The sequence below is a fragment of the Rattus norvegicus genome, chromosome 15 (genome assembly GCF_021556685.1).
Source record: "Rattus norvegicus strain SHRSP/BbbUtx chromosome 15, alternate assembly SHRSP_T2T, whole genome shotgun sequence".
In the NCBI taxonomy this organism is placed as follows: Eukaryota; Metazoa; Chordata; class Mammalia; order Rodentia; family Muridae; genus Rattus; species Rattus norvegicus.
Window position 1 is genome coordinate 41,155,618 of NC_141548.1, and position 14,482 is coordinate 41,170,099.

A 14,482-nucleotide genomic window follows, 5' to 3' on the forward strand; every position below is an offset into this window, starting at 1 on the left:
CTTCTGGGAAGCAACAGCAATAGTCTGTATTATTTTAAAAGTCTCTTGGATTACCCTGACCAATACCTCAAAAGGAGGTTTTTCATGCCTTGTGCTGGTTTGTTTATCTGTTTGTTTCAGATAGCCTATGGCTCTTCCGGGGAGCATTATGGTCCAAGTGGCATAATTTTATTTAAATTATGTACATATGTATATGTAGTGATGTTCTGGAATTTTGGTTTCTTTAAAAACACAGAAATATTATAAGCATATGTTTTTGTTTTAATCCCAGGTTTGTGGCTGTGGTGCTGCTTCAACTGTCTGCAGTATCAGACTATGATTTGCCTCATGCTCAAGCAGAGGCATGGCTTTGCCAGCTGCAGATAATTTCTGTGATTGGGTGACATTTGGAACTCTGGGAACTTTTCAGAGGACGTATAAATGTTAGGGCTTCGAGAGGCAGGGTTGGTAGTTGGTGGTCTTTTAGGGAGGTTGGTTGTGGTTTGTTGGTAGTTGTGCTTAAAGAAGAAACAAGAAGAAAGAAATTAGGTTCAGGGATTTTCCTATTTCTTCTCTCCCTTCAATCCTTCTTTCTGTACAGGGGGATACAGGTGAGAACAAAAAGAATCCACAAAATAGCAAAGACAAGCTACAAGTGGCATCTCAATGTGGAGCTCAGAAGTTAAGACTCAACATGGGAAATCTGATTTCAAATGCTGTAGAGGAAATGGTAAGTAATTAAGAAATGGCTTTTTTTTCAAATGGCCAGCAAAAAATTGTTTCAGTTTCTATCATTGGGATATCTCTTGCTTTGTTCCAGAGGGGATTTTCTGATTTTTCTTTTCTTTCTTTGTATATTCTGTTCCAAAAAATGTTGGAAGAATAGCTAAGCATTTGGAAAAATTGCAAGTAGAAATGGAGGGGATTGAGAACTGAAAAATGGCTGAAATGGGAAAATGAAAGGTTTCACACTACTTTCTCTTCTCTGAAAGGGTTGCAGAGTTGGCAGTGCTGCTGGAGAGATTGCAGGCAGAAGTGGAAGCTCTTGGGAGTCAAGAAAAGAGAGAGCAAAAAGGCTCAGTGCCAGTGACTGAGCAAGAGAACAAGAACAGGAGTTTTCTGCAGGAGGAAAGAAGGAAAGAAACTGTGCTGGAGGGCAGTCAGGTTAGAGAAAAGCTGAAAAAATGGGAGGACAATTTGACGAAATAGCCAGTTTCAAGAGAGAGGGTTAATCTCAAACCAATCTTGCAGCCAGTGTGGGAGGAGGAGTGGCCCTGGGTTATGAGCTCACCATCAGCTTTCCTAGTAGTCAGCCTATGCCTGCTAATGGCACAGAACAAAGTTATAATGAGATAGAACGGTGTACTACAGAAATCATAGACCTAAGGCATTTTAAAGAGGCTATGGTTTCATATGAGCTGCACTCGCCTTATGTGAAACAAATTCTAAATAACTGGGTACTCAAATTAGGATTTTTTTTTTTTTGGTTCTTTTTTTCGGAGCTGGGGACCGAACCCAGGGCCTTGTGCTTCCTAGGTAAGTGCTCTACCACTGAGCTAAATCCCCAGCCCCCTCAAATTAGGATTAATTATTCCCCAAGACTGAAGGGGATTGGTAACAGCTGTATTAGAAGCCAGTCTCCAGTTGCAGTGGTTAACATGGTGAAGGGAAGAAGTCTCAAATATTGAACAATGAAAAATGTGAGAGGCATGAATATAGTAAAAGATCAGTTACTGGGTGAAAGGCAGTAGTTTGATATACAAGAACAGATTCAATTTGATGCAGTTATTATAAAACAATGTTGCTCGGTGGCTTTAAGAGTTTGAGACAAAGTTGAGGACCCTAGGAAAAAGCCCACTTTGTTTACAAAGATTATATAAGGCTCTGGAGAAACCTTCACTGATTTTTTCTTTTTTTTTGCAAAAATTTGTCTTAGCAGTGAACAAAGTCATATCAGACCTTGTCATAAGGCAGTTATTTATAGAGACCTTTGGTGTTTGAAAATGCAAATACTGAATGTAAAAAAGGTATTAGACCATAAAGGTGACAAGAAGCACCTATGGACAAATGGATAAGCGATAAAGCTGGTATTGGTTCTAATGTGTATCATGCTAATAAGTCAAGCACTAGGTAGAAATCTCTGAAATCAAAATTCCCTGTACTTCAATTGTGGGAAATACAGTCATTGGCAAAGAAACTGTGACCAAATCAAAAGCCTCATATCTCAAAATATTCAGTGTGTTAACTGCACGAAATACCGTACTTTGTGCCCCCAAAATTGAACAAGCCATCTCTAAAGGCACTGGTTTCCCTGAATCTCAAACAGAGAAAACGCCTACGCTCCCTGGGATGTGTATGGAATGTAGTAAAGGTTGTGATTGGATTCAGGAATGCAGACCCAAAAGAGATAGTCAAGGTAATTTCTCACCATCGGGAAGTGGCCTTTTCTGACTGCTCAGGAGGAAGGAACAACAGTAGCTGAGAGACACTGCTACAGAAAAACTGTGGAATTATACCGTCCTGTGTACTAAAGGTGTGTTAGGATCAGAATGGAAGCCAGCTAAAGTTTTGCATTGGGAACACGGATTTGCTTGTATATCTATCGGAAATGAAAAGCTATGGATACCATCAAAAGTGATAAATTTTAGAATTAGAAAATTAGAATTAAGCAGGAGAGGTCTCATGGAAATCTTAGTCGCTGACCTGAGAAGTGCTTATTTCATTGAAAATGTCTCTTTATAATTTCCCAATGCACACAGCACAATTAATGGCTTAAAACAGAAGGGGTAGAGGGTGGGGAAAATATAGTGAGAATTCTAGAATTTTGGTTTCTTTAAAACCACAGAACTATTATTTTTATCCCAGGTGTGGGGATTACCCACAGCAGCTGACTATGATTTACCTTGTGGTTTAGCACTGGCGTGGTTTTCTAGCTGAGATAGTTCCTACAGTTGTGTGACATTTGGAATTCTGGGAACTTGTCAGAGAGTATATAAATGCTAGGGCCCTGAGAGGTGAGTTTGCTGGTCATTGGTCATTTAGAGAGGTTGGTTGTGGTTTGTTAATAGTTGCACTCAAAGAAGAAATAAGAAGAAAGAAATTAGACTCAGTGATCTCTATTTCTCTCTCTCTCTCTCTCTCTCTCTCTCTCTCTCTCTCTATCCTTCTTTCCTATCTAGTGATATGGGGTGAAACATGGTGGGGGGAGGACCCTGAGGGTATGCCTACAATACCCTCAGGTATTTCTGAGTAGGAAAAAGAAGAGCTCACAAAGTAGTAAAGACCAGCTTCATGTATACACATACCCTCATATATGATTTTACGTAAATACAAATTAACAGGACTCCATTTATACTGTTCAAGCATCCTTAATGTTATTGGTGCCTAATGGGGACAGATGGAAGGTTTTGGAGCTAGATGGTGGCAATATTTCTACAATAATGCCAGGGTACTTGCTGCCATAGAATCACATGCTCTAAAAGTGGCTTAAAATGGTCTTCGGAAATGGTTCATTTCTTAAGAGCACTGGCTGTCCTTCCAGAAGACCTAGGTTTGATTCCCAGCACCCACATGGCAGATCACAACTATCTGCACCTCCAGGGGATCTGGTGCCATCTCTGGCCTCCATGGACATAGCATACAGATATACACACAGGCAAAACACCTATACACATCAATTAGAATAAGATAAATAAAAGTGGTTAAAATGACTGTTTTAAAATTACATTTATTTATTTATTCATTTGCATAGGGTGTGTGTGTGTATGTGTGTGTGTGTGTGTGTGTGTGTGTGTGTGTGTATAGAAGGATGGTAAATGGATGGATGTATGGGTAGATGGACGATTGTTGACTGGAAGCCAGGCATCCTGTTACCATGGAACATAAAGCTAGATAATCCATTGTTTCTACATTTTCTCCCCAGAGTAATAGTCTCCCCACTAGAGCCTGCTCACTTCAGGGGGAAGGGAGAAAGCTGCTATAGGATTCAGCCTTCCCAGGGCCTTCTGAGTCACAGCAAAGAGGAACCTGCAGCAGGTTCAGTTCTCAACCAGCCAGGTGTTGTGCAGAGCCCAACACATGTGTAGCCACCCACATGCTTCAAAGACAGGAGACTTCGCATCCTGATCTGCACAATGATATTAGTATATTGTAGGCATACCCTCAGGGTCTCAAGAGTTTGGAATGTAAAATGCCACCATGAGGACTTGGGATGTAATCCAGCTGGTAACATGCTTACCTACCGTGCACAAGCGCTACAATCTTCAGTACCACGTAAAGTTGGTGTGGTGGTATGCGTCTGCAATCCAAGCACTTTGGAGATAGGGGTAGGAGGATCAGAAGTTCAGTGTCATCCTCAGCTATGTAGAAACTCAAGGTAAACATGCAATGTGTGAGCCTTTGCCTGAAACCAAACAAAACACTCCAAAACGCAACAATGCATGAGGTAGAGGCGTGGTCTGAGGATGACATCGCTAGATGTCATGGATACATGAACATCGTGGAGTAGTTACCTAGATGGCACAGGTCAGGTGCTTGACGTGGCATTTTGAGTTACACAAGCAATAGGTGTATTCATACCCGCTTCATCCCAGGCAAAAGAGGAAGGTATGGCATTAAGCTGTTACGACCATTAAAATGTCACCAAGCCATTGTGATCTGGCACATCCACTGTCGTGTGAATTGTATATGAGTCATGGCATTTGACACCCAGGCACGTAGCAGGCACTGGCTCTCTCCTATCTCCCCTGCACCCAGCCAGTGTTTCTTGTTGGTAAAGTGTCGGAAATGCACACAGAATTCCTTTCTTTCCCTCAGGATTTTAAGAAGAGGGCGGATGTCCTTCAGCCTTGGAATCTTGGCACAGATTAGACATCTTCCTGGGGCCTCTTAGACCTAAATCCCTGTTCTTTCCAGGATGGCCTTCATGTGTGGGGAGCCTCTTTGGAACTGGCTTATAACTATTGCTGCAAACCCCTAGCTTACTGATGGGCAGAGCTATTTTAGCAAATCACCCATAGGTGTGGAAGTCTCTGACAGCCATGACCATGCCACTCTCACCGAGTGGCGGCCAGGATCAGTGGTCATCAGCGGCCATACTGGGCCAGGACAGGTGCCCTGGCCCAGGCTTAAGGGGCAGGGTGACCTCCAACCAGTTCTGTGCCAGAAGCCAAATGAGACGTGGCAGGAAGTATTAAATCATCTAGATGTTTATTTTCTATGACATGAAACATCTGGTCTCTAGGAGTCATGTGGGAATTGGGAGTGCTGGAGGGGTAATACCTCTCAAGGTTGGGCTTGGCCCCCTGTTGCTGGAATCAGTCAAGAGACACTGGGAGCTGGAGGGAGATTTGAGGATCTGGAATCTGGGTCCAGAAAGGATCTTCTCAGATGGTTGGTATAGATTCCCTCCAGAGTGACACGGAGAAGGCTCTCTTCCTAGGGTGAGGAGGGGACAAGTGGAAGGCCGACCAAGGCAAGAATCTGATTGGTGGAGGGGCCAGTGGAGCAGACCAGGAAGGACCCAGAGTTTGTTCTTCCTGGAGCAGATGAAATGGTTTGCAGCAGGGTAGTTAGAGGTTCCCATTGCCTCCCCTGTGAAGTGGAAAGGCTCTTGGTCCCTCTAGTTTCTTCAACATGTGACTGAATCCCTTAACTCAAGCCCTGGATGGGGCTCTGTGGCATCCCTCCCACCCCCGCCAGCATCCTCTGTGCAGATGTCACTGGGCCCTGGGTCCATTAGCTTTGGCTCCTTCCAGGTTTTTGTTTGTTTGTTTTGTTTTTGTTTTTTGTTCCAGTAAAGCTGCTGTTCCCTCTGCAGCCTGTCAACAGCACCATTTTCCTCTGTATCTCATAGCATCAAGACAAGGCTTATGGGTGTCCAAGGTCAGGGCAAAGAAAGGGGACGTCTGCCTCTCAGAGCAAGGTGGCTGCTCGGTGAGCACACTTGTTTGCTCGTTTGTGTTTATTCAGTTGTTTAGAGTTAGGCTCTCAAGTGTTTTTAGTACACTCTTGAAGTTCTGATTCTTCTGCCTGCACCTTCTCAGTGCTGGGACTGCAGGTGTGTACACCACGGGGGTTTCTGCAGTACTGGGGACGGAGCACTTCATGCACATAGGCAAGCTCTCTCCCAACTGAGTTACATCCCCAGTCCAGAGAGTGTATTTACATGGAGTACCAGCCGGCCGTGCTCATCCTGTGGTTCCTTGGCCACTGCAGGGAGTTTTGCACAGAGTCCCTCCAGCTGCGAGCTGTCTTTTCTTTCTTTAGCACTCTGGCTGTCCTTACTCCTCCCTGCTCTTTATCTCCTCCTGGCTAGGTTGCCTAGAAACTCCAAATTCCTTCCACTTTATTATATACTCTGCTCTGCACTTGGCTGCTGCAGCCTCCACAAGCCAAGGCTAGGGAGGGAAAAAGAGAACCAGAAGGTGATTTGGAGAAGAAAGAGAGATAACAGAGGTGGTACTGGAGACTGGAAAGAGCTACTTAGACCAGGAGCTGCTTCCCATGTGCCTGACATAGGTTGGCTGCTAGGACAAATGTGGGCTGGAACACTTGGTAGGACCCTTGGGAGTAGAAGCACTAGGAATAAGGCAGAATGGGCTTTCATCGTCCCTGGGGTGTGTAGCAGGATGATGGCCTTGGGGCGATGCTTGGAGTTTAGTGTGAAGGCCAAGGCCCTGAGTGGGTTGAAAGCTCTACCTCTGGTATGCGGACAGAGGTTGGTGTCACAGTTATGTTCTGGGTCTGGGACTGGAGGTGAGGATGCCTCATAGCTCTCCAGTGAAGAGTTTAGGCTCTAGGTTGAACTGTCGGTTCCCAGATTCTCGCTGTCCATTTCACCGTCCATTTAGTTGTGTTCCTTTAAAGGGGGAGGACAACGATGATCGGCCTTAGGGATTCCTGCAAGGATTCAAGGAGACACTGTAGGACCCGAATGAGTGGGGTGTACACTCAGTGCTCAACAGAACTGAGCTGTTACTTTACAGATATCCTGACTGGGAGAGTGCACAGCTGCTAGGGGGGTGATGCATGTAACGTCCCTAAGGAAATGAATCTGGCTGCTTCTCACTGCTTCACTTCTGTTCTCTTCCCAAGGACACTCCGGCTCCATTTGTCTCAGTCCTGCCTCAAACTCGTTCCCTTTGTCTCACCCTCTCCCAGCACATGGCTAAGGGGAACACCTGTGTCAGTTCCGGGGACCTGGTTCAGCAACATTCTGTTCCAGAGTCTGGGATAGAGTCAGCAAGGAAGACCTTGTCAGAGAAGTTTTGGGATGGCTCAGCAGGACAGCATCCTGACAATCCTGACACATTATTTTTATGTGTGTGAGTGTCTGCATGTGTGCATGTGTGCCACATATGTGCAGTGTCTTTGCAGGCCAGAAGACAGCAGAGGATTCCCAGGAGCATGGTGATTGTGAGCCACCGTGTGGGTTCTGGGAACTGAACTCAGGTCCTCTGCAAGAGCAGCATGTTATTTTAACCACTGAACCATCTCTCTAACCCCCTTTAATTATTTTTTAAAGGTTTATGTTACTATTGATGTATGTGTGTGATGGTTTGTGTAGGCTTGGTCCAGGGAGTGGCACTATTAAAAGGCATGGCCCTGTTGGAGTAGGTGTGTCACTGTGGTGTGGGCTATAAGACCCTCATTCTAGCTGCCTGGAAGCCAGTATTCTGCTAGCAGCTTTCAGATGAAGATAGAGAATTCTCAGCTCCTCTTGTACCATGTCTGCCTGGATGTTGCCATGCTCCTGCCTTGATGATAATGGACTGAACATCTGAACCTGTAAGCCAGCCCCAATTAAATATTGTCCTTTATAGGAGTAGCCTTGGTCATGGTGTCTGTTCACAGCAGTAAAACCCTAACTAAGACAATGTGTATAATTCTGTGTGTGTATGCCTGTATGTGCTGGTGCATGCATGTGCGTGATTGTGTGTGTGTGTGTGTGTGTGTGTGTGTGTGTGTGTGTGTGTGTGTGTACATGCATGATAGAAGGTCAGAAGAGGGAGTCAGATACCTTGGTGCCAGAATTACAGGTGGGGGTGAGCTGCCTGATGTGTTCCTTGATCTTTTTCTCCTTCTGCTAAGAAGATGTTCAATGCCCAAGTTCATAGTGGTGAGCTTGCTGTCTGCTGTGAGAAAACTGGCTGACTCCCACCTTGGGAAGGCTTGCAGAAACAGTCAAAGCTGCTGCAGTAATGCAAAAGTAGTAACAGTAGCAGTAACATTGGTGGTAACAGCAGCAGTGTTGTCAATGGAGGTAACCAGCATTAGTGTCAAATGAAGTAATAGCAGCAATTAGATCCATGGTTGTAAAGTATCTGTAATGAAGGTAGTTTAGCTGACACTGAGAACCTCACATGTATAAGACCTCACATGGATAAGCCCAGGGCTAGTGGTTGAGAGCAAGTTCATGCAAATGCAGGTTGGAACCCAGCCTTGATAGTTAGCTAGCTCCATAGCCTTGGTCAAGTTGCTTAAAGCCTCTGCATTCCACATTTCTGCAAAAGAGGTGGCCAAGAAGCCTAAGAAAGGTGCTGCATTTCACTGATTATTTGGGGGATGAAAATTAAAACTGCAAATGCACAAATGGGGGTACACCATGCCCATTTGTACATACTAAAGCCAGAAGTGAGTAGACAAATCTGAACCCCAGGCAGTGTTGACGGGAAGACGAAATGGTACAACTGCTTTGGAAAACTGATGAGAGTTCCTTAAATAGTAAGTCAGGGCAGGGAAATGGCTCAGTCAGTAAAGTGCTTGTCTTGTAAGCCTGAGGACATGAGTTCAATTCCTAGAACTGATTTTTTTTTTTTTTTTGGTTCTTTTTTTCGGAGCTGGGGACTGAACCCAGGGCCTTGCGCTTCCTAGGTAAGCGCTCTACCACTGAGCTAAGTCCCCAGCCCCAGAACTGATGTTTTTTAAAGAAGGAAAAGAAAATGAAAAAGCCAGGTACGGTGATGCACGCTTGTGATCTTGGTGCAGGGAGGTAGAGACACGTAGGTCCCCAGGGTTCACTGTCTAGTCAGCCTGCCCTACTTGATGAGCTCCAGGTCAGTAAAAAATGATGGGTGGTGTCTGACACATGTAGTTAGGTGCATGCACACCCACACGTACACATGTTCTCTTACACTGACAACCAGATACACAAATACAAAAATAGTAAACTTAGAACTGTCATTTGACCAAACAGCTGGCTGGGTCTGTGTCCAAAAGAATTGAAAGCAGAGTCTTGAAGAGGCTTTGACGCCATTTTCACAGCAGCATTGTCCCCGATAGCCAAGTCAAGTACCCAAGAATGGTTGATTGAGAGGCAAACAAAACATTCTACATCATGGCCTGTTTCTAGCTTTGTAGGGAGGAAGGAAACTCAGGCACATGCTCACCATGGACAAATCTCGATACTGTGCTAAGTGACATACACCAGTCACAAGGGGATAAGTACTGTGTAGGTCCACTTATGTGATGTCCTTAAAGCTATTAGTTCAGAGAGATGAAGTAGAATGGGGATTGGCAGGACCCGGAGGAGTTAATTTCCAGTTGGCAGCACTGTGGCAGCATAGTGGGGGAGGGGGATGGCTGTGTAGCATTGGCTACGCCTGTAGAGCTCATGAGCTTTCTGTGTGAATGGTTTACATGGTGTAACATAGACATATGCCTTAGCATAGCTTTTAAAGGGGGAATAGAAAGTGCTCATTTTGTTTCCTTGCATCTAAAATTGGGGGAAAGCCCCAATTGCTCCCCCTAGCTGGGGTTTACTTTGGGAACACATCTGACATCCTCAGAAGTGTGCCAGATGTGACTCTCATTAGAGATATGGCTCATACTCTACCTCTGCCACCAGTGCCTTGGATGCTCACCCTGAGCCCTACCTTAACCCCTCTTGGGCCTTGGTTTCCTCATTCAGGAAAGAGGTAGAGGGAGACGCACCCGCCCCTTTCCCCTCGCCTGGCTGGTGAGCACAGGTGTCACTCTTCCCAGAGAGGTGCTGATGTGGTGTGGGTGGTATGGGAAAACTGCAGCAATTGGCCTTGGCTCCCCAGCCACAGAGGCTTGCCCAGGCCAGGAGCATTGTCCTCGGAGGCTTGTGAAGAATGTGTGTGAGCACACATGAATGCACCCCAGTAGCAACCTGTCCCTGAGGTCGTGTGTCCATGTGCATGGGTCAGTGGAGAAAGGAGCCTGTAGCTGAGGAGCTCTGGCTGAATGCCATAACCCTCATCTGGTTCTTGGGTTGAAGAACAATGGAGAGTGTTTACCATACCTGTGACAATAGGTTTAGTCCAGGCATGGCTGTGTGTAAAGACCTCTGTAGAATGTTAGTGCCTGAGACCCACCTCAGCTGCTCTGGATGTATCCAGGGTCCAGGGCACTCAAGGCTTTCCTGGGCATTTAAGATACATGGGTCTAGAATCTCTAGATTCGGCTGACATGGGCTGGGCCCAGTTCTCCAGTTGAGGAAGCTTGTGTGGTACACGGGAGGCTACCTGTAAGCTGTTTATTACCTGCCTGAATTACTGGGCAAATATTGACTGGAGGCTCCAGTGTCCTGTAGGCTACTTGTTGCTCCCAGGGCATGTCCCTGGAGAGACGGAGGCAGGCCTATTTAGTTCAAGCTATGGCGATATCAAGCCAAATCTCTCCCAGAAAAGACAGGGTCCTTCTAGGGAGCACTGGGCTTCTCTAGTTAGCATGTTCAAGTACAGGAGAGGCTCTGGTAGTGGGTTTGGGCTAAGTCTTGATATCTCTGACCTTCAGGGTCTGTATGACAAAGATAGCAGTAGCTAGTACAGTGTCACTGTGAGGCAAAATGGCTTGCCATGTATGAAGCAACCACTGAATAGTTGTCAGTACTCGACAGATGGGTGTTTCTTCTTTTCTGGCCAAGAGGAGCAGCTGGCCGCCTGGTCTGTGGGAAGTAGCTACTGTCTTCTTGCCTATGAAGTCAGGGTCTATTAATCAGTAAAATTCGATAGCTCCTGGGTGTGCCTAGAAGATGTTCAATTTACTCCTTCCTGTTATGGTTCCAGGCAATTCTACCCTCACAGGTGTTGCTGTTGTTGTTGTTGTTGTTTTGTTTGAGATAGTTTCTCTCTGTAGCTCTGGCCATCCTAGAACTCACTCTGTGCACCAGGCTGGCCTCAAACTCAGAGTCACCTGCCTCTGCCTTGTAAGTGCTGGGATTAAAGGTGTGCACCATCACACCCCTGCCACCCCCTCCCCCCCTTCCCCTCACTGTCCATTCTGATACTGAAGATCAGTGGTGTTTGTTACAGCAGCTGTAGCTGACTTATACATCTTATCCCAACCTGTGCTGGCTCTTTCTCTGCATCAAGCACATCGGCATTGATCTTTCTCTGGTCATTTTCCAGATCCTTACCACTCGCTCTTGCCCTCCAGTTGTATCTGTCATTGAGTCCTAGAATCCTCCAACATTGCCTTTCATTGTCCCTTCCTTTAGCCCCAAGGGCTTTGGAATTTACCTTCTCAGCCTCTCTGGCTAACCTGCTCCCGGCTATTCTCTACCACAAGTAAGTTTATCAGGATTGTCCAGGATCATCCAGCTATGTTCTGATCCTCAGTGACTGCAAGAGGGCTCAGAGTGCAAGTAGCCTTAAGCTCTCCATGTTGGACTCCCCATGCCTCTTCACTGTTGTCCAGAACTTCCATGGGTTCTAGAACATGCCACGTTACTTTGTCATCTCTGTGTCATGTCTGAATAGTTTCCTCCTGTTTCTAACTACCTACACATTATAACTCTGTTCCAGCATCTCTCTCTAGAAGCCCCCCACAGGCCTTCCCAGGCCACAGTGGGTCTTCCTTCTGACACACAATGAGAGAATACCCCCAGGGTCTATGCCCTGTTTTCACCAAAGTCTACCCTCTAGTCCAGTTTCTGGGACACCATAGTGCTTAGTAGATTAAGTTGATTGTAAACCAGAAGAAAGAAGACAGGCTTCTCTCCAGCAGGGCTCCCTGGATTTCAGGAGCACACTCCCCCATAAAGTCCTGGATTTCAAGAGCACACTCCCCCATGAAGTCCTACCTGTTACTTGCCCGACAGACTCTCCTCTGGTCTTTTGATGGTTTTCTCTCCAGTGATATTTGGCCCCAAAAGCTTCCTGAACCCTTGAGCCTGCTAGTAACAGTCAGGGTTCTCAGAATACTGTGTGTACAACACTTTTCTTTGTGGCTACTGAGTGTTTCCAATGCTCACATTCCTCTGCAACCACACTACCCATTCCTGCCTCTCTGCTGCCCAGCAGGGCTTATGGAGGCACTGTGGCTTCTCTCTTGGGTTTCTCAAGAGCTATTCTGGTAGCCTATCTTGGTGGGGTGAGATCCACATTGCCTGGAGTGAGAGGTAAGCAACGGCGCCAGCCCTCAGCCTTCCCAGGAGTCAGGGGCACAGCTTCCTCATGGGACCAGATGGCCGGATTAGCACCTTTTCAGCAAATTCTTCTCATGTCCAAAATACACCAGGCCCCAGAGCTCCTGCCAAAGCTCCTAACTGACTGTCTTTATCCTGTTAGACATCAGATTTCCCTGAGAGGACAGCAGACTGGGCCTTTGGAAGAGGGTCGGGAAGCTAATGGGAAACAATAGCAACAACAAAACAGGATGGTCAATTAAATTTGAGTCTCAGATAAGCCACAAATTGTAAATTAATATAAGATGTTTCAAAGAGCAAACACAACATACCTCTAGTAAAATGGATATCGATTTAGCTGGGCTAATGATCCCAGCACTCAGGAGTCTTGAGATGGGAGAGTTGTGAACTGAAGGTCAGTGTGGGCTACTCAGGGAGACTCTATCGACAACAACAGAAATAGAGGCCCAAAAGATGACTGAGCAGGTAAAGCTGAGTGTCCCAAGCCTGAAGACCACGATCCCTAGAACCCATGTGGTGGCAGAGAACACTGATGTGGCCAGCTGTCCTCTGATCTTCACATGTGTTCTGTGGCATCCATGTGACCCTCCACAAATGCACTAAAAATGTAAAACAAGAAACAGACTACAACCTCATGAGCAAATGCACATCTAAAATAAAGCAAGGTTACTCAAGTTTCTCTGAGGGTTAAGTTTAGGTGAGCCTCCTGCATTTGTGTGGGCTCAACGAGATGAGTCTACTGAGTAACCACACTACCTTCAAGTTGGTGTTCATGGGGAGCAGACATATGTGAAGCCATGGAGCCAACTGTCAAAGGCGGCCAGCGTGGTGGCTCCTGTGGGTCCTTTCCTGAGGGTTGGTTTACCAGCTGAGCTCCATCTGTCATGAAACTGCTTCCCACCAAGCCTGAGGCCTCCATAGCAAGTTCGCTTGTGAGGCTTCTGTGCTGGCCCCTTCTGCCAGAATTTTTGGCAAAGAAGGCTGAAAACTTGCTTCGCTGGAAATTATTTATTTAGTTTTAATGGGGCAAAGCTAGATCTTGGAGAGACGCCTCAAGTAAACAGGATCACTCCACACGGTCCTGTTGGAAGACAGACTTCCTGTGACCCCCAGAGTTTTAACAAGCACCAGAGAAGTTATATTTATAGAAGGCCTGTTAATTTTATCCTCTCTCCCCACATTTAATCCCAACTACAACAAATCCTGGGACATCTGACAATCACCCCAGATAGATGGCCAGTGAGCATGTGCAGATGTAGAGGCTGAGAATCCTGTGGTGCATGCAGTGCAGCTGGTCCTTTTTGTGAAGAAGATGCTGTCAGTCAGTTAATGAAGCCTTAGCCACCAGAAGTGCCTTTTGGTCAAGTTTCCTGGAAAGCTTTGAAGTCCTTTCTGATGAGACGAGAGGTCCTGGGAGAGCTGAGGCCCTAGGCTTGGCACATCTTCTCTTGAGCAAGCTGTGCCCCTGTGTAAACAGCTGCATGTTGGCTCATGCTCTTCATAGAAGCAGGCTCTGGCTGAGGCCCCTCCTTGTAGTAAAGTGACTATTGGAAATTCCCCCCATTTAGGGCCTTTGTGGTCCAGGCAGAGTTGGAGGACTAAGGAGGTTTCCAAAGGTGGGAGAGGAAGGATGCAGGTGTCCAGGAATGGAGATCACCAGAATGCTGGGGGTCACACAACAGGGGTTCCTGGTGGAAAGAACATCAGAAGGCCAGGTCTGACAGTAATGGCCATGGGTGACCTTGGGAAAGTCATCTATATAGTCTGATTGTCCCTTCTTTCCCCACCCCTCCTTTTCCTTCCCTTCCGTTCTCCACCTCCTCCCTCCCTTCCCCTCTCCTTCCCTTCTCCCCTCCCCTCTCCTCCCTCTCCTCCCCCTCCCCCTCCCTCCCCTCTCCTCCCTTCTCTTCTCTTCTCTCTACTCTCTCCCCTCTCCTCCCCTTTCCTTTTTCCCTCGACTCCCCTTCTCCTCCTCCCCTCCCTTCCCCTTCTTCCCCTCGTCTCCCTCCCCTCCCCGTCCTTTCTCTCCCTCCCCTTCTCTTCCTTCCTGTCCTTTTCCTTCCCTTCCCTTCTCCACCTCCTCTCTCTCCCCCTTCCCTCCCTTCTGTC

The 14,482-nt window shown here is 46.6% G+C and overlaps 1 long non-coding RNA gene across 2 annotated transcripts in view; it reads left to right on the plus strand.

Annotated features, from left to right (window-relative positions):
* LOC120097012 (uncharacterized) overlaps positions 1-14,482 on the plus strand; it is a 55,450-nt gene that overhangs the window by 20,994 nt on the left and 19,974 nt on the right. For both annotated transcript variants that reach the window (XR_015638859.1, XR_015638860.1), the window contains exon 2: positions 581-709. This is a non-coding gene — a long non-coding RNA (uncharacterized LOC120097012). The remainder of the gene's footprint in view (positions 1-580; positions 710-14,482) is intronic.